The following is a 25,269-nucleotide window of genomic DNA, read 5'->3' on the forward strand; positions in this document are numbered from 1 at the left end:
AGAGGTAGGGGTCCACCAAGGTTCCGTCCTCAGCCCCCTATTATTTACCATAGTCCTCCAGGCAATCACAGAGGAGTTCAAGACAGGTTGCCCCTGGGAGCTCCTCTATGCTGATGACCTTGCCCTAATTGCGGAGTCACTATCAGAACTAGAGGAGAAGTTTCAGGTGTGGAAGCAAGGTCTAGAATTGAAGGGCCTTAGAGTCAACCTAGCTAAAACCAAAATCCTAATAAGTAGGAAGGTAGATAAAACACAAACCCCTTCAGGTAGATGGCCCTGCTCAGTATGTAGAAAAGGAGTAGGTAGTAACTCTATAAGATGTACCCGGTGCAAGCTATGGACACATAAGAGGTGCAGCAACATCAAAGGCAGGTTAACTAGCAAGTTAGTTTTTGTTTGTGGCAGATGTTCAGGTGCAATAAAGACTGCAAACAAACAGGAAACAACTTCTATCTCATTCCAGGGTGAAAAACTAGAGGTAGTCGATAGCTTCCGCTATCTGGGCGACCAAGTTAGTAGTGGGGGTGGGTGCGCTGAAAGTGTAGCTGCTAGAATAAGAATAGCCTGGGCAAAGTTTAGAGAGCTCTTACCCCTGCTGGCGACAAAGGGACTCTCACTCAGAGTAAAAGGCAGACTGTATGACGCATGCGTACGAACAACCATGCTACATGGCAGTGAAACATGGGCTGTAACTGCTGAGGACATACGTAAGCTCGCAAGGAATGAAGCCAGTATGCTCCGTTGGATGTGTAATGTCAATGTGAATACCCGTCAGAGTGTAAGTATCTTGAGAGAAAAGCTGAACATTAGAAGCATCAGTTGTGGCGTGCAAGAGAGACGATTGCGCTGGTATGGACATGTGGTGAGAATGGAGGAGGATAGCTGCGTGAAAAAGTGCCACACCCTAACAGTTGAGGGAACCCGTGGAAGAGGTAGGCCCAGGAAGACCTGGGCTGAGGTGGTGAGGCAAGACCTTCGTACATTGGGCCTCACCGAGGCGATGACTACGGACCGAGACCTTTGGAAATGGGCTGTGCGTGAGAAGACCCGGCAAGCCAAGTAAGATCGTTGCCAGTGCCCCTGGACTGGTTCTTGTGCGGGTGGCACATGAGATGCACCATTTTGAGCGTGGCCGTTGCCAGTACCGCCTGACTGGCTCCTGTAGGATTTTCGAGCGAGATCGTTGCCAGTGCCCCTGGACTGGCTTGTGCGGGTGGCACATAAAAGACACCATTTCGAGCGTGGCCGTTTTCGTGCGGGTGACACGTAAAAGCACCCACTACACTCTCTGAGTGGTTGGCGTTAGGAAGGGCATCCAGCTGTAGAAACTCTGCCAAATCAGACTGGAGCCTGGTGTTGCCATCCGGTTTCACCAGTCCTCAGTCAAATCGTCCAACCCATGCTAGCATGGAAAGCGGACGTTAAACGATGATGATGATGATGATAATTCATTCAGGGAAAAATGGACATGAAGAACAAATGAATGAATGTAGGATACAGTGTGTTCATCTGAAAGACATTGGTCAAAAGCATAATACCAAAGGACAAATTTGTTGTAAGACATATTCATACAAAGACAAAATGACCAAAATACAGATAGATTAGAAACATATTAGTTACTGAATATATCTTTTAAAGTGTTTGATGTTTACTAATATTAGTATAGCTCCGTATTTGCACAAAATCATACAAATACTTAACATAAACTGGGTTTCTTTAATGATAAGAACCAATTACATTTTGAAAAGAAACACATTTTTTTCAAGTTATCTGGTTTGGGATAAGAAAATAAACATCAATAGAAATACATTAAAACTTAATCTCAACTAAGTTTTTAATACAAATGATTTTAAAATGATAAGAACAAATTATTTTTTAAGTAATACATATTTTCAATTATATTTTTATGTATGTATGGGTGTGTTCATTATGTATAGTGTCCTGTACAACAGATAGATAAATATTCAAAATTTTTTAATGGAAATCATAATTTCTAACATAGACACATGACTGCAACCTTTATGAGTGGAGTGTAGTTAACTACATCTCAAGAATTGGGTTGCTACTTATGTTATTGAGCCCTAAAGGATAACAGGCAAAGCTGGTCATGGCAGAATTTGATTGAAGAAGCTAAAGGGATGGAACACAATGCTACAGTGTATTGCATGGCTCTTTATGCTTTTCTTTCTTGCACTGTATGTGTTCTGCCATTCTTAATTTTAATATTTTACTGTCCATTTGAGCTTTGATTTTTTTATAGCCTGATTCTTAATGTCCATCCTGTTTCTTCTTTACAGTATAAAATCTTTGGCAAACACATAAACAGGTAACATACCAAGTAACTTGCAATACAAAAGGGTGCCCTCAACTGAGAGGGAGTATAGTAGAGAGGGAGGTGACTTTATGCTTGAGTTGAAGTATGATAGAAGGGACAGGAACAGGCTTTTTGCTGTATTCTGTTTTTTAGTTTCACCAAAAAACAGAACCAGAATCTTTAACTTCTGCTCTTTATGCATAATTTTACTGTAGTGAAGAATTTACAGGGTGTTGCATTACTCCTGGTCACTATTCTAGTGTTCTATGTTCCGAAAACTGACTGCTTCTTTCAGCTACACCATGTGGTGAGGTAGTCACAGGGAACCCTAGTTCTGCCTCAAGTTTGAAAGTCGATGTAGATTTTGTATGATGTGCAGTATTATTGTTTCTCAGGAGTGTATTCCCTTTCTCACTCCACACCTGTTTTTAGCAAGTCTTCATTTTTATATTATTCCTTCCATTTTGCTTCTTTTGAATACAATGCCACATTTTCATGGTATCTATCTGCATCTCTTTTCTTGAAATTTTTATTTGCTTCCAGTCTTGCTCTGTGAACAAACAAAGATTTTGTGATTGCAACAAGACTGACTACATATTAGCTGGAAAATAACTCTGATAATGATATGTAGAGTATTTATTGATGATAATTAGTGCAACCTTGATTAGGATGAATATTATACTGTATATGTGTTCCAAGTTATAATGGCATTACATAAATCTTCTGCTGTTATTGTTGAGTCCCATTTCAATCCTGCCAGAGCAGCCCTATCATCAAAGTTATTCCAGCTATGATCGTCCTGTTTTATTTCTTTTTTAATATAGGAGTGCATGCATAACTAAATTATTCATTGGCCAATGTGTCCATTTATTCCCCAAGGTAGTTGAGTGTGGTTTAAAGAAGATTTAGCTGTTATTTCCAGCAGATCAGGAGACCATTTAGAGGCTTTTTGTATTAGGTCATAAACTTATCATATTGACTGTCTGTGAAATATATTTTGTTTTTCATTAAAAGGACATTTTTTTCTTTCTACTTTCATTTATAATAGTCATAAGCGTGATCGTTACCAACGTCGCCTTCCTGGCACTTGTGCCAGTGGTACGTGAAAAGACATTTGAGCGAGATCATTGCCAGTGCCCCTGGACTGACTCCTGTGGCACATAAAATACACCATTTCGAGCATGGCCATTGCCAGTACTGCCTGACTGGCCTTCGTCCTGGTGGCACGTAAAAGCACCCACTACACTCTCGGAGTGGTTGGTGTTACGAAGAGCATCCAGCTGTAGAAAGTCTGCCAAATCAGATTGGAGCCTTGTGTAGCCACCTGGTCCACCAGTCCTCAGTCAAATCGTCCAACCCATGCTAGCATGGAAAGCGGACGTTAAATGATGACGATGATGATGATGATTCTACTCTGTCCCTTCTAATACCCATTGAATAAGTAACATGATGTTATAATCACTCTAGAAAGTCTTCATACATTTGTCTTTTCCTTTTTAGAGATATCTGGCAAGGCATTGTAGAATTCTTAATGCAAGCCAATTTAAATTTTCATTCTAGTAGGTTCTGATTTCAAATTCTCCTGATGTTCAACCTTTTGCGGTCAGTAGTAGTATAAAAGCTAGTAAAACACTGGTGCTGACTTGGTTGAATGTGAAAGAAATTCTAAAAAAAAAAAAAAAAAAATGTGAAAAAGCAGAACAAATTGATATTCATTTACACCACTACAAACATTCATCAAACTCAACTACATGGACACACAGAGACATTGAATGTATTGAGCATGTATGTGTGTCCTTCACTGTGTGTTTAGTATATTGTAGATCATTTTATAGTTAGTATAATTTTAGATATATGTATATATGTGCATGTATAGCAGATCAGTAATCCAAAAGTGTAAAGCACTTTCTCACTATATCTTTTTCAGATTATTCAGAGATTCAGTTTCAGTTAACAGAGCAGAATAAAGGTGGATTTTTGGCTATATATATATATCTGTTTGTGAAGTTTTTGTGTTTGTATTTGTTTATTTCATGTTGTTTTTGTTGTAGTAGTATTTATTAAAAGAAATCAATGAAAGTAGTCTTCTATAGTATAGCAATTATATTGTATTACGTGTGATGTTGTCTGTTTTGTTTATATATTCACTGTTTACAATTAAGATATATTATTGTTTTTATTTAGCCCTAGGTCAACCCTGATTGTGTAGACTCTTAAATAAAAGCTTTCTAGCAATAGCCATCCTGTCATATTTTTAGGAATAGTGTATTTCTGACTACAGTATTTCAATGTGTCTTTTGAAGATTTCTGTGGTGTATATTGAAGGATATTTAACAGTTAATTATAAAGGTTGTGCATTTGTGTAGATACTTCCTCATTTGATCAAATGAAAATATTGTGTTATGTATCTTGTAACAACCTGAAGAAAATTAAACTAATTTTAACAATAACAAAATACTATAATATTACCTCTGACAATAAACATTAAACATATTAACAGCTGTTGTTCTTTATTGGATATCAACTGTTAATATTTGTAATAATTTTTTGTTGCATTATTAACTGAACTCAGAATTTATGAACTAATCATGGTAATATAATACCATGTCTTAACTAAATTACTTTCCACATATACTGGTTGTCACCAAATCTTACCCAGAAATTCTAATGAAACTCACAACTTTTATCTCAGAGTGACACATTGTTGAAAATTTGTAATGCATATAAATTAAATGTTAAATACACAGAACAGTGTTTTTTCAATACAGATTTGAGTAAAGGTTAGTGCTGCTCAATTACTTTTCCCTATCTTTGTTCTAATCATAATTATTATGTAAATTCCCATATGTTCATAATGGTTTTATTAATGTGTTTTACATTTTAAAATACAAATTCCACATTTAAATCTATGTCAGTGGAAATATGTTAGCAGGCTATGATTGATTCGTTCAAGTGTCCCTTTATTATACACATCTACTGATACAAAATCTACTGATACAACACAAATACCTGTATATTTACACACAATTGCATACTAAAAATACAACTAGACACATGTAACTGCTAAAACCACTGCAACAATATTTAAACCTCTCCTAGTTCATAACCTCTAAAGGAGGAAAACTCATTGGATAATGGAAAATAAGAGATGTATGGAAAAAAAGTTAAGGGTGATCATGGTTAATATATCTTTGACAGGGGCTGAATTACTACTAAATGTACAACTACATAAATACAAACACACAAGCAGCACATACCATGTGAAACTATCTATACATAATTGACTATGTTTTTACCAACTCTAGAAATATGAAAGGCAAAGTTGACCTTAGCAGGATTTGAACTCAGAATGTAAAGTGTCAGGAAAATAAAACTGCAATGTATTTTGAACAACACATTAATGATTCTACCAAATAATTTGCAAGTAGTTTCACAAAGTATAGAGTACTCAATACTTATATAGAGTACAGTTATTGATCAATAGTGGTGAAAGCTGAATACTTGTCCATAATTTAAAACTTTACAGTGGCTTCGAGCTTCATTCATAAAGGCAATTAGTTGTATTACTAATTATTAAGGAATTTTATTGAAAAAAATTTTAAAAAACATTTAGTAATTTTGATTAATTAAAATTTCTTTGCTTACTAAATCAAGTATGCTAGGGCTCACTTTATATGATATACCCTTCTTATATCAATTTTTCCATACTGGTGTATGTTGGATGATCTTGTTGCCAATCCTTTCAGCTGTGACTCACAAAACGCAGAGAAAGAATGAACCTATTCAACAACCCATGCACAAATACATTCACACACATGTGTATATATACATATATGTGTCTGTGTGTATGAACACACACACATACACACGAATACATGCATATATTGATATTTCTACATTTAGCCTGCCAGTCAAGGACCTTTCTTCAATAAAAATTATATCGCTGTTCTTTAAACCCTGGTCAGCTCCAAATAAGTAGATTTGCGTACAAAAGTTTTCAAACTGTAGCCATCCTGTCATATTTTTAGGAACTGTTTTTAGAATAATAGTATTTCAATGCGTTGATATAAAAAAATATTGTATATTAAAGGAAACTTAGTGGCTAATTGTAACAAGCTGTATTCTGGTGTGAAAGCTTCCCTACCTGCTAAAATGAAAATATTGTGTTTTATTGTAACAAGTTATTACCCCCCACGAAAAAAGTGAAACCAATTTTGACAATAAGATAAATAAACTAGTCGTCCTCTGACAATAAACATTAAGAATCTTAACAGCTGTTGTGCATTATTGGACACCAGCTGTTAATATTAATAATCATTATGGCCACACACTTTGTATTACCTGAACCAAAGTGACTGTGAACTAGTTAGAGTTCACGTGCAAACTCAATCACTAATAGTAAGTGTTGGTTGTTATCAAATCTTCCCAGTGAATTCTAAGGAAACCCACAGCATTTATCCCAAAGTGCCACATTGTTGAACAATTGTAATGAATATGAATTCGATGTTAAACAACCAGGTCATTTTTTTTTTAATGCAGTTTCGATCAAAGGCAAGTGCAGCTCTGCTACTTTTCCTCCATTTTCGTTTTTATTATTTTCATTGTAATCATAACTATTATGTAAATTCCAATATATTTTTAATGGTTTTTTTTTTTACTGTATTTTAGATCCTTAGATATTGATGCCACACTTTAGCTTCCATCAGAGAAAACATGTCAGTGGAATATGATTTGTTATTCCTCTATTACATACACCTCTTCCTGTAGAATACTTAGACATGCTTCTACACATACACTCTTGCACACACACAAACACAAACAGTTGTACTGATTCACTAATACATACATTACACATATATAAAACTACACTCAAACACATAAACTAATACAATAGTTAAGGGCTACAGAAGTGGTACCTAAATCTCCCTCAGTTCACAATCTAAAATTTTACATATATGACCTATTAGTAGATATTGGAGTCCTAGATACATCATGTAGGGAAAAAGTAGGCTGGTCATGATTATTGCATCATTGTGGTTAGTATGATCACACATATACAAACACACAAGTAGTAGATACATGCATGAACATGTAGCTAACTATATATAACATCAATAAGAAACACACACATACACACACACATTTTGCTACATTTAGCCTGCTCTCAAACAATGGTTTTTGACTCTTTCACTAGCAGAATTTCCTTTTTATTTAAATAAACTTTTCAATAAAATCCAGGCTTTTGGAAGGTTTGTTTACTCTGCAAATTTTTGACTTCAGCTTACAAATCATCTGTCCTATCTTCATGGACTCCCAGGGTTTCCTTGACCTCCAGGTAGAATACCACTACTCAATAGTGATGCATACATATTAACAGATCTTAGAAAATGAATGTCATTCTAATCATATCTGCATTGTCCAGAAGGATAATTTGAGGAGATTTTAAGTAGAGCTGTATAAACTATATTGCATTTCTATTTCTTTGGACATTTCATTATTGTCATTATCATTATTATATGTTTGCCTTTAGCTTTGTATTTGTACAAGTTGACTCCAAGTCTCACCCAGAGACCTCAAGAGACAACAAGTTAGAAGTTAGTGTTATGCCTCGGGTATCATGTATTTAATTTTGCACATAGTATTGTTCTAGAGAATGTTTAAGAAAACAGAGGAAAATTATAAGTTTGTTTTAAAATTTGAGATTACATAGACAGTATTTTACGTTGGATATGAGCAGTTCCCATGAGCACTATCTTTTAAATTTCTGCCATCTTGGAGTTTCCTGGTATCTGAGCTAGGTAGCAATCAGTCCCTTTTGCTATCATTCTTAGGGCACCTATGACAACAGGTATTGTTTTAGTCTTGAGGTTCCTCATTTTGCCAATTTCTATTTCAAGATCTTTATACTTGCTCAGGTTTTGGTTGTTCTTGACAAATACATTTATATCGATTTGGACAGTCATATCAATGAGGAGGCATGATTTTTGCTGAAGCCTTTCAATATAATGTCTGGCCTATTTGCACCCATCTTTCTGTCAGTTTGAATGGTGAAGTTTCCAAGGAGTGAGATGTGATCCTTTTCAAGCACTGGAGGTGGTTTGTGTTCCCACCAATTTTTATCATGGGGCAGGTCCAGGTTTTTGCAAATTACCCAGCGAATGTATTGTGCTGCTCTGTAGGTGCAGACTGCACATGGAGACAACATGATCAATGGTTTCATTTTGTTGTTGACATACATGACATGTTGAGCAGCTGTCATTCTTTAATATGCTGGCCTGGTAGTTCTTTGTAGGTAGGCATTGATCTTGGGCTATGATAAACCCCTCTGTTTCTGATTTCAAGCCAGAGGCCATTAGCCATTGATGGGTAAGGGCTTAGTCACTATCTGCATTATTCGCTCTCTTTGGGTATTTGCCATTGAGAGGTTTTCCATGCCATTTATCAGTCATAATATCTAAGACAGCAATTTTAGCACGGGTTTTCAAGCACTTAGATTTTTCTGTGCTTGTTTCTAGTACGTCTAATTCTGGAATTTGTTGTATTTGGAATTCACTTAGCTATTCCTTTGCTTGTTTTGTTACTGAGTATGATGATTTCTTGTTTTCAAGCTTTTATACAAGTTTTAACATCCAGTCATCAGAGTATTTCAGGTAGGTGTCCAGGCCAATTGTGGCAATCTTTATTGTTAATTCCAGTCGTAAAAGTCCACGGCCTCTCTCTTTTCTTGGCAGATAAAGTCATTCTATATCTGCCTTATGGTGGTGCATTCTCTACATTGTCAACAATTTTCATATTTTTCTGTCAAGATAACATATTTCAGTAATTGATCAGTTAATGATATTGAAACTGTAAGTCATGACTGGTATGGCTAAAGTATTGATCGCTTTGATTCTGTTTCATGCATTCAGCTCTGTCTTGAGTATTGCCTTTACCCTGCGATAACATTTTCTGATCCTTTCCCTCATCACTGAATGTTTGATTCCATCCCCTAGGTATTTGTAGCTCTCTGCTGGTTCTAATTCCTTTATGACATTCTGCTAGTCAAGATTAACATTGGATGTTTCTGTCATTTTCCCTTTGATAAAAGTAGCTTTTGCATATTTATCAAGGTCAAATTGCATCCTGTTGTCCTCACTGAATCGTTTAGCAATTACTAGTGAGCCCAGTAGTTGTTGGTCATTTTTTGCAAAGAGCTTTAAATCATCCATGTAAATGAGGTGATTTATACTTTTATCAAACATTTTATAACTGTATTGTACATCATTGAGCAATTTCGAGAGAGGCATTAAGGCTAGACAAAAGAAGAGTGATGATAGAGAGTCACCCTGGAAAATGCCACATGAAATTCTTAGATCTCCAGCATTAAGAGGTTCATTGTTACTGTTCAAAGTCAGTGTGGTTCTCCATGATCTCATACTTACAGACAAGAAGTTTTGCAGAGTAGGTGCTATTTGATAAATTTCCAAATATTTCTTAATCCAGCTATTGTTATTATTATTTTTATTATTATTAAGGCAGCAAGCTGGAAAAATTGTTAGCACACTGGGAAAAATGCATAGGAGCATTTTGAACGTCCTTACATTCTGAGTTCAAATTCTGCTGAGGTCAACTTTGCCTTTCTTCCTTTCGGAGTCATTGAAATAAGTACCAGTTGATCACTGGGGTTGATGTAATCAACTAGCCCCTCACCCAAATTTGAAGCTTTGTGTCTTTAGTAGAAATGATTATTATTATTATTTCTTCTTTCAATTTTCTTTCCATTTCTTGCTGAGTATTTTTCCAACACCTAGTACAAAAAACAGACTATATATTGATAGGCCATTGAAATAAACACAGCAGATTGTTCAGTTACAAAATCAATTGAAATTAACAAAAATCATCATCATCACCAAAAAGTCATTAGCAAAATTAGAAATATTTTGGATTAAAGGAGTTACCTTATGTAACTTAGTCTCTTTGCCTTTGGACTATAAGACTTTCTTAAGTGGATATTATAAGAACCAGTGTAGTATTCAAGTCAAGTTAATTGTGTAACCTGAAATTTTGAAGAAGCAGGTTAATCAGTTAAATTGATACCAGTACTTGATTAGTACCTTATTTTCTAACCCAGGAGAGCTGAGAGGCAAAGTTATCCTTGACTAGATTTGAAATGAGATTGTAAAACCCTGGAACAAATACTACAAGACATTTATTCCTATATTGCTAATTCACTGCTATCCTGCTAATTTGCTGCCCCTCTAATAATTTTTTTGCATAGTTCCAAGAGTAGCAATTTGGGAGGAGTAAAGTGAGTTATATAGGCCCCAGTAAATAGTGATAATGTTCAATTAATTTATCCATTATCTATTTTAATATTCTTGTATTGATTTAAACTGTAATAAAGGTGGTGAGTTGTAGAAACTGGGTAAAGTGTTTGGTTTTGTTCTTTTATATACTGTATTTACCAGCATAAAAGTTACGTATTTAAAAAAAAATTCTTTATGTATAAACAAAAGAAAAATGGTCTTGCATCTAATGCAACTGTATTACAGATGGGAGACCTGGCTCCATAGACTAGGGAGCTGGATGAGCTTAATACTACGAGATACAATAATTGTTACTAATTAAATACTATTGAAAACATGCCAAAACAACACAGTCTGTTAGCACGAATTTACGAAAAATTGCTTAAGGTATGTCAATAGTTATATGGGAAAGGCACATCATCTCATTAGACCTCCTTCCTCAACATACATAACCCACACCTGTTATATATCTTACATTATTTAATGATTATTATTTACCTTAAGTCTGTTACCATTAAGTAAGTTTTTAATTATCTGAATGAAAAATTCTAGAAAGAAGAATGAAATGTTAAATTTTCATCCACCTGTCAGCTGTTTCCAATGAGTGGATGACAGCAAAACCATAATGGGGTGTACAAAACTGGTGGTTGATCGCAGTGACACAAAATATCAATCAGAAATATAAGTTTTACATCCAGTACAGCAATTCTCTTGACCAAATTATAAACAACTACACAGTTGATCTGAAAGATGATAATGTTGAAATATTGTACACACAGAATGTATTTTATTTATGATAAATTTATGGTTTCATACATTACTCCAATGTTCTTTAACAATGTGTTATTTACATTTTCCCCTTACATCTCTTTAAGAAAGCTTTCAGTAAGTGTGTAATGAAACCTACTCAATATGTTTTTCCTCATATATAATTGTAAAATAGGGATTCTTTCTGCAAGAACGCATTTTATATGCTGGCAAATATGATATATAAGTTCAAATTTTACCATGACAGATTACGTTTTTTTTTATTTTCTGTAGATTCATTAAGTAAATAACCATTTATATAATGCATGAATTTCTGCATCATCTTATGGTAAACAGCACACCTAGATGTCTTAATGTTCAAAACATTTTTGGATATTTAGATTAAAAATATTTTTATATTTTAATAGATTTTCCTGATTATACATCAATTTATGCGTATTATTTTCTTTTATATTTTTTCCTAGAGATTATTGCTCATTGATGTCCATTGGGAGTAATATATGTCAGGAGACAACCTTTTGTCTGACAGTCCTTTAGAAATATCAAATAATGTCATTATGTCTCTGTGAGAGAGAAGCAGCCTATCCTGTAGTACTTAGTGGGGCTTAGCATATGTTAAACAGCTTTGATGCATGCATGCACGCACACATATATGTACAAATAGTACTGCACTAAATGACTTTTAAATATATTATCATATAGGAAATTTTCTATTACTGTTTTTATGTGTCTTCATACAATATTTATCAATAATATGCTTTAATATATTTACTGAAGTGCACTAAATGCTACTGGGATTGTTGTTCTGTGACAATTCAGAAATGTTAATTTCCAATTCTTTGTACATGACTCTTTGATCAAATTACTTTGTTCAGATTTTATGATATTAAAAAAACCAGGACAGTTTTTTTCTTTTCTTCTTAGTTCTTTAATATGGTCACTCTATTGTATCTAATTTTATATTCCACTAAATTTCTTTCACCCAGTCCTTTCTTTGTTGAAATTCCTGTCAGAACCATCAATACCTTGTCTTGTCTTGAGAATTGCCATTAATTTTTGTATGAAAATGTCATTCCACAAGTTTTCTTTTACAGCTCTTTGTATAATTTTACTGCTTTTTACTACTGTTCAAGAATTTTCACCACAAATGTTTCTTAGGGTCAAATGTCTCTTGATTTCTCTAGCCGGTTTCATCTTCGAAGTGAATGTTATTTTCTATAGCTGTGTGGTTAAGAAGTTCACTTTGCAACCACATTGTTTTGGATTCAGTTCTACCATATAGCACCTTAAGCAAGTATCTTCTACTATTGCCCTGAGCCTACTAATGCCTTGTGAATGGAATTAGTTGACTGAAAGTATATGGAAGCCCATCATATGTGTGTGTGTGTGTGTGTATATATATATCTTCATGTAAGTGTGTATATGAGCACTATTGTTGAGATAAAAACAACTTGACTTTTGTTTTTGAAGAAATGAAATATTTAAAAAAATCACTTACTTGTGAAACAGGTAACAGTTTGCAACCAGAAGGGCCTCCATCTGTGAAATGCTGCTTAAATAACTCACTGTCCAGCCTAGCATGGAAAAATGAACATTAAATGGACAAATGAATTTATATTGGACCAGTAGTTGTTTTCATCCTATATTATAGAGCAACTTCTCATGTTATTTTAAAATCTGTGAGTAGTATCTGTCATGTACTGGGCAGGTATATGATGGCACTTTGGGAATGCTTACTCTCATATCTATTCTAATTTAGCCATACATCCTCTGCCATTTGTGTAAAGCATTTCTATTTAAACATGCCAATAACACTTTTATGTCCATTTAGTTGTGTTTTTCACTACTGCAGCTTATCCATTAGACTTTGTATCATTTATAAGTCTCTCTTTGTAGGCTCCATCTATTCTACGTTGTTGTGGAACTTATTTCATTGTTTCTGGTGTTATTTTAGATTTTGTGTTTACTGTATCTTCAAACAAAAATCGAGTATAAGATGCATCAGATGTAGTGTGCAAGAGAGAACATTGTGCTAATATGGCCATGTGTAAAGAAGTGAAAATCTTTAACTGTGGAGGGAACCTGTAGAAGGGGTAGACCAGGAAGTCATGGGATGAGGTGGTGAAATGTGACCTTTGGATGTTGAGTCTCATGGTGGTGATGACAAGTGAACAAGACCTTTGGCAATTTGCTGTGCTTGAGAAGACATGTCAAACCAAGTTAAATCATAGTCATGATTTAACTTGTGCTGGTGACACATAAGAGGCCTCAGACACTAAATGATGATGATGTGCCAACTATATTTTGTGGGGGTTATGTTATTTTATTAATGAGTGTTTTGTGTTTCATGTGTTATAGAAGTCAGGTAGTGTATTATGTATTATGTCATTGGTGATGAATATATATATATGATAGTGTGTTGTATTATTTATTGGATGGTGATTGAGTAAAGAATGTGCTTGTTTCATAGAGTATGTATTTTGAAGGTTGTTCAGAAAGCATACTGTATTTGTTGCGTTATTGAATTGTATCTTGCACGTGGGAAGTTCTTATTAATATTGTTTTTATTATTACTCGTAATATATGTGCTTTGGGTAACAGTATATTTTGTGTAGCTTTTTTATGGTTTAAATAATTTTATGATATCAGTGGCCATATTCTTTCCTCGTTTTTTTTTGCTTTTAATTGCCCTATAACACCTGTTATTACAGAGATTATGTTTCCCAAACCTATATTGTAATTATTTCCAAGTCCTTCCACTTATGGAGTTCTGCTATTTATTTAAGATGATTTGTATCAGAATGAAATCATTTGTTTTCAAGTGATTTTCTTTTCTCTTTGTAGTTCTCAGCAATAAAGCTGGCTAGTTTATTGATACCTCTTAGTCAGTGTGTACAGCAATGTCTCACAGTGTCACTTCTTCATCGTCCCCATATTACTGTGTGGTGTGGATTTGAATCACCTATTTTCTCAGCTATTACTCTGTATTAAGCACAAATATGACGTGCTGATAATATTCAAGTGTATTTTTTCTCATTTGTTTTATAAAATTGTATCAAATGTTAATAATATTTTCCAGGCTATGTGTAATCTCTCTTACACAAATGCATTGCTCTCAATGTCTTTATTTAAGAATGTCTTTACAGGCTTCCTCTTGGTTATCTTTTTATGTTTCTTCATTGCAAGAGGGTTATCACCATCACCATTATAATTATTATTATAGTTGTTGTTGTCATCATCATCATCATCATCATTATTATTATTATTATTATTATTATTATTATTATATGCTTCCACTGCACATTTGAGTGCATACAAGCATTGTCTTAATTATTCTATGGAATATGTGTAGTATGACATGCAGTGTGCTGTTTTCTTTAGTATTATAATTATTTGGTAGTAGATTGACTGAACAGTTAGTGATAGGAACCACGCCTACTGTATTTGTTCTGGCTCTTTGCATTCTGAGTTCAAACCCTGTTGCAGTTAACTTTGCCTGCCAACCTTTTGAGCTTGATAAAATTAAGTACTAGTCAGGTACTGAGGATGTTGTAATCAACTTATCACCTCCACCCAAAAGTGATGGTTTTTTCCCTAAATCAGAAATCGTCACATCATTATTCTCCTCATCATCATCATGTATGTTTTCTACACTTTTATGCAATTTCTTACTGCATTTTTTGTTGCATTTCTGTCTTTTGGTGGTATAGAAGTGTTTTTGGAAACTATAACAACTTTGCTCTGTTGTGGGATTTGTCTTTTTTTGTTTTTTTTTTTGTTGTTTTATCTATTGGGAATATTATGTCCAATGAGTTGTGTTATATGTTTTAGTGTCAATGGTGAATGTATTTGATGTATACTGTATGAGTCGTATTATATTAGTGGGTGGCAACTGTGCAGCATTTTCTTTATCAGTCATCATCATCATTTAACATCAGTTTTCCATGCTGGCATGGCTTGGACGGCTTGACTGGAACTGGAAAGGCCAGGGAGCACATCAGGTTTCACAGCCTATTTTGGTTTTGTTTCTATGACTGGATACCCATCCAAATGCCAATCACTCCAGAGAGTGTACCACTGCTTTTTTATGTGGCACTGTTACCAAGACCCACACCAATGCTTTTCACGTGGCACCTTGATTTCAGTGTTGTGTATATTGGTATCAATGCCATGTATATTGTGTACAGTGGTGCTATTTTACTGAATGGTGGTTGCATAGAGTATGTGTTGTGTTATATTGCTTGATGGTGTTCCATTGGGCATGTGTTGCGTGAGTTGTGTCAGTGGATGGTGATTATACAAGGTGTTTGTTGTGTTATATTGTTTGTTTGGGTTCCATGGAACATGTGTTTTATTATTGGTGGTAGTTGCCATCATTTAACGTCCTCTTTCCCTACTGGCATGTTGGTTTGATAGGGAAATGCTGAGCTGAAGGAGTGCATCAAGTTCCATTGTAATCTCAGGCATAATTTCTATGACTGGATGCCCTTTCTGATGCCAACCACTTTACATGGTGCTTTTTCTTCATGACACTGTTACTAGTGAGGCTGCCATGTAACTTGCAAGACAGCAAAGAAAAGAGGAAAAAGGAAATGGAAAAAGCTCACACTACTAAAAAGGAGTATTTTGGAAGGAAAGGTGTTAGTGGGTAGATGTATGCCAGGTGTTGAAGACAAGCACAGATGTTTTGCTATAGAAGAGATACATGGCTATAGGAGATAAGAGGAATGTAGTGATAATGTGTTATATTGTTAGGTGGTATTCCATAAAACATGTGTGAGTTGTATTATTAATGTTGATTGTATAGCTGTGTGTTGCTGCATTGTTTAGCGATATTCTATAGGATGTGTGTTGAGTGAATTTTGTTATTTTATATGGTGGTGATTGTATAGGTATATGTGGCATGTCTATTTTAGTTGTCCTGTTAAACTGAAAATGTCTTGCATAGGATGTTGAGTGTGCCACATTGGGTTATTGTCTGGACTGTATAATGTTGTGAGACCTGATATAGATTGTATACTGTTATTTACATACAAAGTTGTTAGCAGTTCAAATATGCTTGAGGCATATTCGAACTTGTAAGAAAGCCATTTGAACTGGTAATGACTTTGTATTTATACAAATCACTGTTTAGCACTGTCATCCCATATTTTGTTTATAGTAAACTGCTGATTAATGTTACTAGTCATTGAACAATGACGGGAATATCATGAGAGAGACAATCTCTCTCACATCAGCTCACAGCAGTCTGGTTTCTGTGGCTGAAGAGGAGGTAACCACTCCAAAATGCATGCATCCCACAGTCTGGTTAGGTGGCACTGTGAGCTAGTTTGGTGTATTTACACCCATTTGTCTGCAGCAATAGATTTTCTTCATGACAAAACACAGTGAATAGATTTCTTACAAGTTTGAATATGCCTCAAGCATATTTGAATGGGTACCAACTTTGTATACATATCACTGCTTAGCACTGCTATTTATATATTTGTATATATTTATATATATACTGCTATTTATATATATTTTTTACACTACCTAGTGCTTCACTTATTAACAGTTCTATTTCAACTTACATACCCTGCACTTACATATTTTACTTTCCAGATCCTTCTACACTGACAGTTTCTCTACATCCTTCCAGTTGATATTTCAGAAAGGTTCACAATTTCTAGCCAAATATTGATATTTTTGTTCCCATGTTTGATTATTTTATCTCTGGATGGTATGCCTTGATCTCCTTCACAGTCTGGATAAGTCTGTCCCCAATGATTATGAACAATTTCTTTTCATATACATTGTCAGCTACCTATTTATACCATTTACCAGTTGCTCCATCAGAGAACTTACATATTGCCCACAAGATAAAGCTACTGGTTCAGTCATATTTGTGAAGTTACTCAAACTTGGCAAAAATTGGGTAGTCACAAGTAATATGGTTAGTTATCTCATTGAGCTGGTAGTCTATACTTGTTAGGGTAAAGGCAAGGCATTGGTTCTGTGCTGCTAAAATTAGATGTTTTGCCTTAGTCTGATTTCCTTTTATTTCATGGTCAATGTACACAGAAATTTTCTATTGTATAGTTACTTCTTTCATATTGGATCTGGATTGCTATATTGTTATATTCATACCATGTGTTTGTGTGCGTGTGTGTGTGTGTGTGTGTGTGTGTGAGAGAAATGTTCCAAATTACTTGGAGATTTTCTTGTTGAAAAATCAACCAGCCATATTGTAATCATATTACCATAAGCTATCAACAACTAGATTTTTTTTTTTCATCTTAGCTATAGAACACATATATATAGAATTTGCATTTATTTTGACCCTTTGCAACTGGAATGAATCTCACTTTTTATCAAATTTAATCAAATTTCTGATGTTGGACTCAAACTTTGTAATCTTAAACTCTGAAAAAAAATTACTTTTCTGACCCTTTTCTTTCATGGCTTCAGCTTGATTACCGTCAACTTCATTGATTTGAAGGCATTTGCTTGTAATCTCCTCTTGATTTCGCTCCTTCATGATTATAATTAAGGAATCCTCATTGCTGAATTTTCCATCTTTTGAAAGTTGCTCTCACATAATTTCCATACCAAATGATATTCTCATAAAATCACTAAACCTTTCTATAATCTCAGAATTAAATTATTGAGTCAAATTCAATAATTAATTAAGGAGTCAACATCTAAATGCAGAGCTGGTTCACTGAAGAGCAAATTTCACTGAGAGCCAACAAAATGGATAGAGCTTTTAATAAGTAACCTTGGAAAATATTGCATAAGTATTCTGTATGACTATATATATATATATATATATATATATATATATATATAATGAATAAAATTCTGTTCCACATATTCATGATGATTTGTAAGAATCTTTTGAAAGCTGAACAAATTTTATAGAATTCAAGAACATCCAAGATTCATGAATTGGTTGGTTTTACATATATTCGCTTGAGATTTTTACTACACAATCAAGTATCTCTATATTTTTAGGGTGTATGTAAAATCATAATCTACTGACCCAAAAGACAACAGTTCAGGTAGTTTAGCCTGGAGATTTTTGTACCAGGCATTGCCAAATGCTTTGTTAATTTCAAATGTAACACAACATTGTTAATGCTTAACATCTCAAAAGCAAGGGAACATTAATGGGCGGTATAGAGAACAACTTTCCAAGTAGATCAGACTATGGAATACATACTTGTAGTTACTGTGAGGGAAGAAGAACCAAGAGTGTTGGAAGTGGTTGTTGACAGCTATACACATCCCCTTTCGGATATTAAATGGGAGCAGTATAGGTCAGTAGTTAGCAGTATTGGAAAGGTTGCTCTTCTTGGGGGATGGCATATATTTTAAAGATTAGGATAGCTTCTTGTAAAGAGAACAAGGTCGATAGTTTAGGCAGGTATAAAGGATAATTCTAGGTATATATTTTGATACCAAATATATAATAAAGGTAACATTGTCAAGGCTGATAACTTTGTTAATTTGAAGTAAACTGTTGTGTTTTCACATTTGGTTTATATGTAAAATGTTGGAGAAAATTAGTGGATTGATAAAGGAAAATGTTACTGAGTGTTGTTGGGTAATGAGCAGTATGAAACTGGATATTAATTTGACACCAAATATAGAAGCATACTGATTGTGGAGCTATCAGAGTTGATGTGTATTAGTTGGGTCGAAAATTCCAAAACATCAGTAAAAATGGGCTTGGCAAGGAACCAAAAATACATAGTTGTGAGTGAAAGCCATTCTATTTGTATGGATGTGGGCTTTTCTCTAGATGTAGAGCTTTTGTAGTACTTTTACCTATAAGAAATATGGAGGTTTTTGAAGTGTGAGATTCTGTAATGTGTGGGATGTAACAAGGCATACATAAAAGGATGGTTTCAGTCATTTTGGAAGATTCAACAGTAGAGCCTATTTGCTGGCACAATTAGCATAAAGATATGGGAGCTCCATCTAGTGAGATGACATGAAGAACCATTGGTTGAGTAATGTAATGTTGATTACACCACTGATAGGTTATGGTTGGTCGTGATTAGGACATAGTTTGAAGGTTTGATAAGTGCAGGAATGGTGAATTCATAGCAATAAACTGGTGTGCAGTTTTGGCAATGCTATCTGGGTTGTTTTTATATATCGTCAAAGCATTATCCTAACTGTAGAATCAGAACTCAATTGTCAGTCTCAGTTGAGCTTTGTAGTGAATCAACAAGTGTTGGGAGCTGAATTATTTTGAGACTTTGAACTTTGAAGAAGATAATGTTTAGGATTATATATATATATATATACACAATTAAACCTTGGGAGAGGCATTATGCCGGTAATAAACACACGCACTGGTTCAGTCCTTTATTAATTTATGTAGTTTTTTGTTAAATTATTTCATTGCACTCTTGCAATCTCTTCAGTAACTTGCTATGAATTCACCATTCCTGCACTTATCAAACCTTCAAACTATGTCCTAATCACGACCAACCATAACCTATCAGTGGTGTAATCAACATTACATTACTCTACCAATGGTTCTTCATGTCATCTCACTAGATGGAGCTCCCATATCTTTATGCTAATTGTGCCAGCAAATAGGCTCTACTGTTGAATCTTCCAAAATGACTGAAACCATCCTTTTATGTATGCCTTGTTACATCCCACACATTACAGAATCTCACACTTCAAAAACCTCCATATTTCTTATAGGTAAAAGTACTACAAAATGGAAGTGGAGAGACAAGTTACTGAAGAGATTGCAAGAGTGCAATGAAATAATTTAGCAAAAAACTATATAAATTAATAAAGGACTGAACCAGTGCGTGTGTTTATTACCGGCATAATGCCTCTCCCAAGGTTTAATTGTATTTCTTTCAACACACGTATCCACATCAAGAATCTTGCACACGAAATACACATACGAAATATATATATATATATATAGTGATTGCATCTTTTGAGGTACCTGTTTATGAAGACAGGGCAACTTTGGTATGAGGTGTCTAGGCTGATTCATGTGTGAAAAGTTAGTGAGGAGAGAAGTATAATGTTGCCTATGCGGGTGTGAGTTTTGTTGGAAGAGATTGAGAGCAGTTTGTTATTATACACATAGTAGTGTGTTGTGGAGGCACAATCAAATATCGATAGTGTAAGTCAGGGAGAACTGCATTAGCATATACTGCAATATATGAGAAAGTTTTTGGTCCAAGAATGAGAGACAGATGGAACTCTGTCTAAGCATGCAAATTAGGAAAAAGATTTTGGTAACAGACATAACCAAATGCTTTTGCTGATGTCAAGCACAATAACGCTATTTAGTTAGATAAAGGATGTGGGGTGAGATTCTTAAGAAGATGACTTTAGTAACTCGTTCAGCTGTTTTTTTTATAGGAGCAGTGAAGTACATGTGTTAACAAAAATAATTAGTACATAGCATATGAATGCTTGGTGAGTAGCTGTGATTAGACAGTGGACAAGGGATACAATAGTTATAAAGGTGGGGATGGATTAGGATTGAGATTAGAAAGAGATCAGGGGTGTGGAGGGATCAGAAATATGTGTAGAGAGGTTATAACTGTACTAAGCTGAGACTAATGAAAGATTAAACTTCTATACCAATGCTGTTGGTATGGGATGAGTGTGAGAGCTAGAAGGTGTCATGACTACTAAAGTTGCCTATGATGATGACTTCTAAGAGGAATGAAGTAGGGTAGATATCCTTGATGCAAGTTAAGAGATAGTCAGACAATCGTTGGTGGGTGGAGCTATTAATAGTGCAGTTGAGGTATCCAATATATTTAGAGGAGTAAGGAAAGAAGATATTGAACTATCTATTTTTTCCTTAAAAGTCATAACAATGGAAGTGAAATATAATGACTATATTTTGGTATGAAATCCCTAGCTTGGACTTGATTTTCTAGATTACTTTCTACTTTTGGCAATTATCCTCCCTCCTCAAAACAAATTCTCCAACTCTACTCTTTCTTAATAACTCACAAATTTCTAATATCTAACTAAATATGTTGCTTTATAACTATAAAATGATCAACTAAAAATAAAATATAATAAATGAGAAAGATATTAAAATTTACTAAAGAGTGGAACTTGAAAATATCAATAATATCATAGAACTGGCAGAGTCTGATGTGAGTCATTGGAAAATTGCCTTGAAATAACACCAACTTGCTCGTTTGTGGTTGTGTTGAGCATGGCTGCAGTTCTTCTATAAAAAGAATATATATTATATCAATGATTGGTTGGAATTGTAAAAGTAAAATATATAGACAAATGGATGTACTAATTGTCATGATATATTGCCATATTATTAAAGTTTCATATTTTTAGTCACAACTGATGATTTATGTTTTTCTTTTTTTAAGAATTTATTGGAAAGTTTTGAATGGTAGTGGTGGAGATAGCTGGATATATTTAGCTAGTTATTTGATTTTAAACTGCACAAATATATATATATATGTCCTAACACATGTTATAGGATGAAAATTGGGTTACTCCAGTTCCATGATTGTTGTTAATTACCAGCCAAGTAATTTTAGTATTGTTTTTGTTCATTTGCTATAATTTTTAGACTTGGTTAATAATTACTCAAAGGGAGTGTTGTTGTTGCTGTTATATGTTATCAGTTGCAGTTTCATTGGGACAAGGCTTAGTGTTTTGACATTTTCCATTGCTTGGTTCTATAACAATGAGAGCAGTAAAGGAAATTTACAGTATCGAATATTAACCCAGCCAAGAACCTCATGTGAGTCACACCCAACTATTGATACTCATCAGCAAGTCTGAAATTTTACATTATTTTAATGTGGCATGACAATGTGTGTGTGTATGTGTGTGTGCGTGTGTGCCTGCATGTGCGTGTGTGTGTGTGCTTTTATTTTTATAAATTCTTTCACTTATTGAGAATGAGCTAGTTTTTAACACATAAGAAACCCTGTTTTATTGGAAGGTACATGTCAGTTATAGCCCTCTGTGTGTGTGTGTGTGTGTGTGTGTGTAAATGTGTGTGCAACCATGCATGTAATTTTATGTGTTCTGATTTATGTGGAATGTTTTACATATTTTCACAGTTCCGTTTATAGTTTATTATTGTAGTTCCTTAATTAGCCATACCATTTTTGATTTTATGAAGCTCAGCATTTCAAAACTGATAAAGGCAATTAGTTGCATAATGAAGTGCCCAAATAATTGCTGGTACAGATTTATCACTTATGAGGGGTGCTGAAAAGTACCTGGCTCTGGATAAAAGAAAATACAGGAGAATCAGTTAATCATGATTTTATTCAACATATTCCTCTCTCAGATTCACACACTTATTGCAGTGGTCCTTCAGTTTTTCTATTCCCTGCAAAAGAACTTGGAAGGCTGGGCTTCCAACCAGGCATTTTGTGATACCCTTTAAGCAGAAACTTTTTGGCACCCTCTTATATACTTAGCATTATATTAATATCGACAGAACAACTCATTTTTCCTACTGTGTACATTTCCTTTTTACTAACCCATAGCATTGTATCAGGTCCGTTAATTCACATTTGAAAGGAGTTTTGGTAGGAACATTCCAAACTTATTCTTTCATATTATGACTGAGAGTGTCATCATCAACATCATTTAGACTTCTGTTCTTCTGATGTTTACTCCTACATTGTATTGTTCAGTGTTTTAAGCTACAACATCATACCTCATAGGTCAGCAGTATTGCAGTCACATTCTCAGACAGCTACCAAGGACGTTGGTTATGTCTTACATGTCAATTTCACAAAAATTGTATCAGTTGCCTCATTTCCATGCATTACCTGGATTCTTGTACTTTTTATGCATCGACTGTTTATTGCTGTTTCTAGTTACTGGATTGCAAGCACATGAAATACACTTGCATTATGGGAATGAAAATTAATATAACAGAAACAGATATTGGTCCAAAATAGTCTGCTTTGGTTATCCACTGTACTGTCGCTTTGAGGTTCTCTGATATGTTCAGTTGAAAGGTAAAATGCTTTTCAGATGATGTTCAATTGAGGTAGAGCTGTTTGACCTCCTTAGTTGTATATTTCAGATCATCACAATTGTCATGGAATAACCAATACTGTTACAATTTTTTTTTGTATTCTTCCATATTATATATAAGGGTAAGATCCAAAGATCCAAAGATCCAAGTGTAAGAAGTTTGTAAGCTCCAAGCAGTCAGTGACAAGTATAGAAAACAAAAAGTGAACTATGTGTGTTCAGGAACAATAACAATTTATTGGCAACAAAAGTTACAGACTTTTTCCCATATTGAAGATAGGAGGAAATTTGATAAGCTGAAAATTTCTGTATAGCTCATAGTTAGCAACTAGAGTTATTATGAACGTGAATAAAAATCCAAGTTGATGGAGTGGAACAAGTAAAATCCAGGCTACATATGTTCCCTAGCTTGCAGATCCTCTCATGTAATAATTACTCAACAAAAGAGTACTCAGCTTGCTACTCAACAAGGCTGAGGGTACATTAATTATATGAAGGTATCCTCAACCTGATGAGCAGCTAACAGAGTACCCTTCATTGAGTAATAAATATATCAGAGGATCTGGTGGGTAGGAAACATATGTAGCCTGGATTTTACCTGTTATATTCCCTCAGTTTGGATACGTATATAAATATATCTATATATCTATATATATATATAAAATATTCCTTGAATACTATATGGACTGAGATCCCCATCAAAAAATTATAGATATATCATTGTAGTTATTCAGTTATGTTCTAATTTCGTTGGTACTTTGGCAGAGTGGTTAGCATAGCTATTTAGTTTACAACAGGCACAACATTGGAATACCACAGCCAGTATTACAAGTTTTCTCTTCCTTCTAACATAGACATTAATAAACTTTCATATTTTTGATCACAACTGATGTTTTCTTTCTCTTTTAATTATTTGAATTCTTTCCAGAAGTTGGTTTCTAACAAATAAAACTTGAATTTGAGTATCTAAAATTATAAGCATTTTATGTTGAACTTTAGAAACCATTTGCATATTTTTTTTACTGTTTTACTAAGTATAAGTGGATGTATGTAATGCATGGATATGAGTTTGTGGGAGCTTGTATATCTATTTGTGTAAATGTAGTCTTGTGTGTGTATGTCATTGTGTGAATGCATGTTTATGTGTATGAATGGACGTGCATGAGTTTTTGAGACATTATGTTTGTATGTGCATGTGTGCTTATGTACATATGTGTGTCTGTATGTATGTACTTGCATGTGTGTGTGTGTTTGTCATTGTGAATTTGTGTGAAATTGAATATGTATGTGTGTGTTGAACTGAAAATTGTTTAACCAGTTCAATCTTATTACATGACATTTTTGGTATCTTTTACCATATTTTCAGGTTCATCCAAGCCTTGTGATAGAAACTCTGTTAAAACCCATCAGAGGATTGTCTGTGAAATACTCAGTCATTTACATAGTAATTTAATAAGTAGGTTGTCCAGGTGATTGAACACTTCGATGTTCATCATTGAAACATGAGAGAGTCTATTATAATTGACATTCATGTGCATACGTGTACATATGTATATGTATGTGTGTATTAGCATCTTCGTTATTGCCTCAATATGTGTATGAATATCTGTATATGTGAACATTTGTGTGGGATTGTAGGTACATTGTGTGTGTGTGTGTGTCCAACATTTATACTAGGCAGTTTTCTTTCATTTTACTGTTCTTCTCATTGTATATTGTATATCATATCTTTTAGTATTATTTCTCTTTGAGACATACATGATTATTATTTGTTTACTAAGTTCTAAAGTATTTATATATATTTATATTAAACATTAATTTATAAAATATTAAGAATCATGTTTCTCCTTTTGTTGTTGTTGTTTAAGGTGATAAGCTGACTGAATC

At 34.2% G+C, this 25,269-nt stretch overlaps 1 protein-coding gene across 5 annotated transcripts in view; it reads left to right on the plus strand.

Moving 5' to 3' along the window:
* Positions 1-25,269, plus strand: part of LOC106869101 (endoplasmic reticulum aminopeptidase 1) — a 1,176,109-nt gene that overhangs the window by 228,568 nt on the left and 922,272 nt on the right. The window contains exon 1 of one of the 5 annotated variants that reach the window (XM_052970645.2): positions 4,244-4,283. The exons of 2 other annotated variants lie outside the window; for them this stretch is intronic. The gene's annotated coding sequence lies outside the window, so the exon portion shown is untranslated. Of the gene's footprint in view, positions 1-4,243; positions 4,284-6,619; positions 6,866-21,991; positions 22,124-25,269 lie in introns of those variants that run through there. 2 more of the 5 variants (XM_089357446.1, XM_089357448.1) reach the window with 2 other exon arrangements.

This window comes from Octopus bimaculoides, chromosome 9 (assembly GCF_046866305.1).
Source record: "Octopus bimaculoides isolate indiv1 chromosome 9, ASM4686630v1, whole genome shotgun sequence".
Taxonomy (NCBI): Eukaryota; Metazoa; Mollusca; class Cephalopoda; order Octopoda; family Octopodidae; genus Octopus; species Octopus bimaculoides.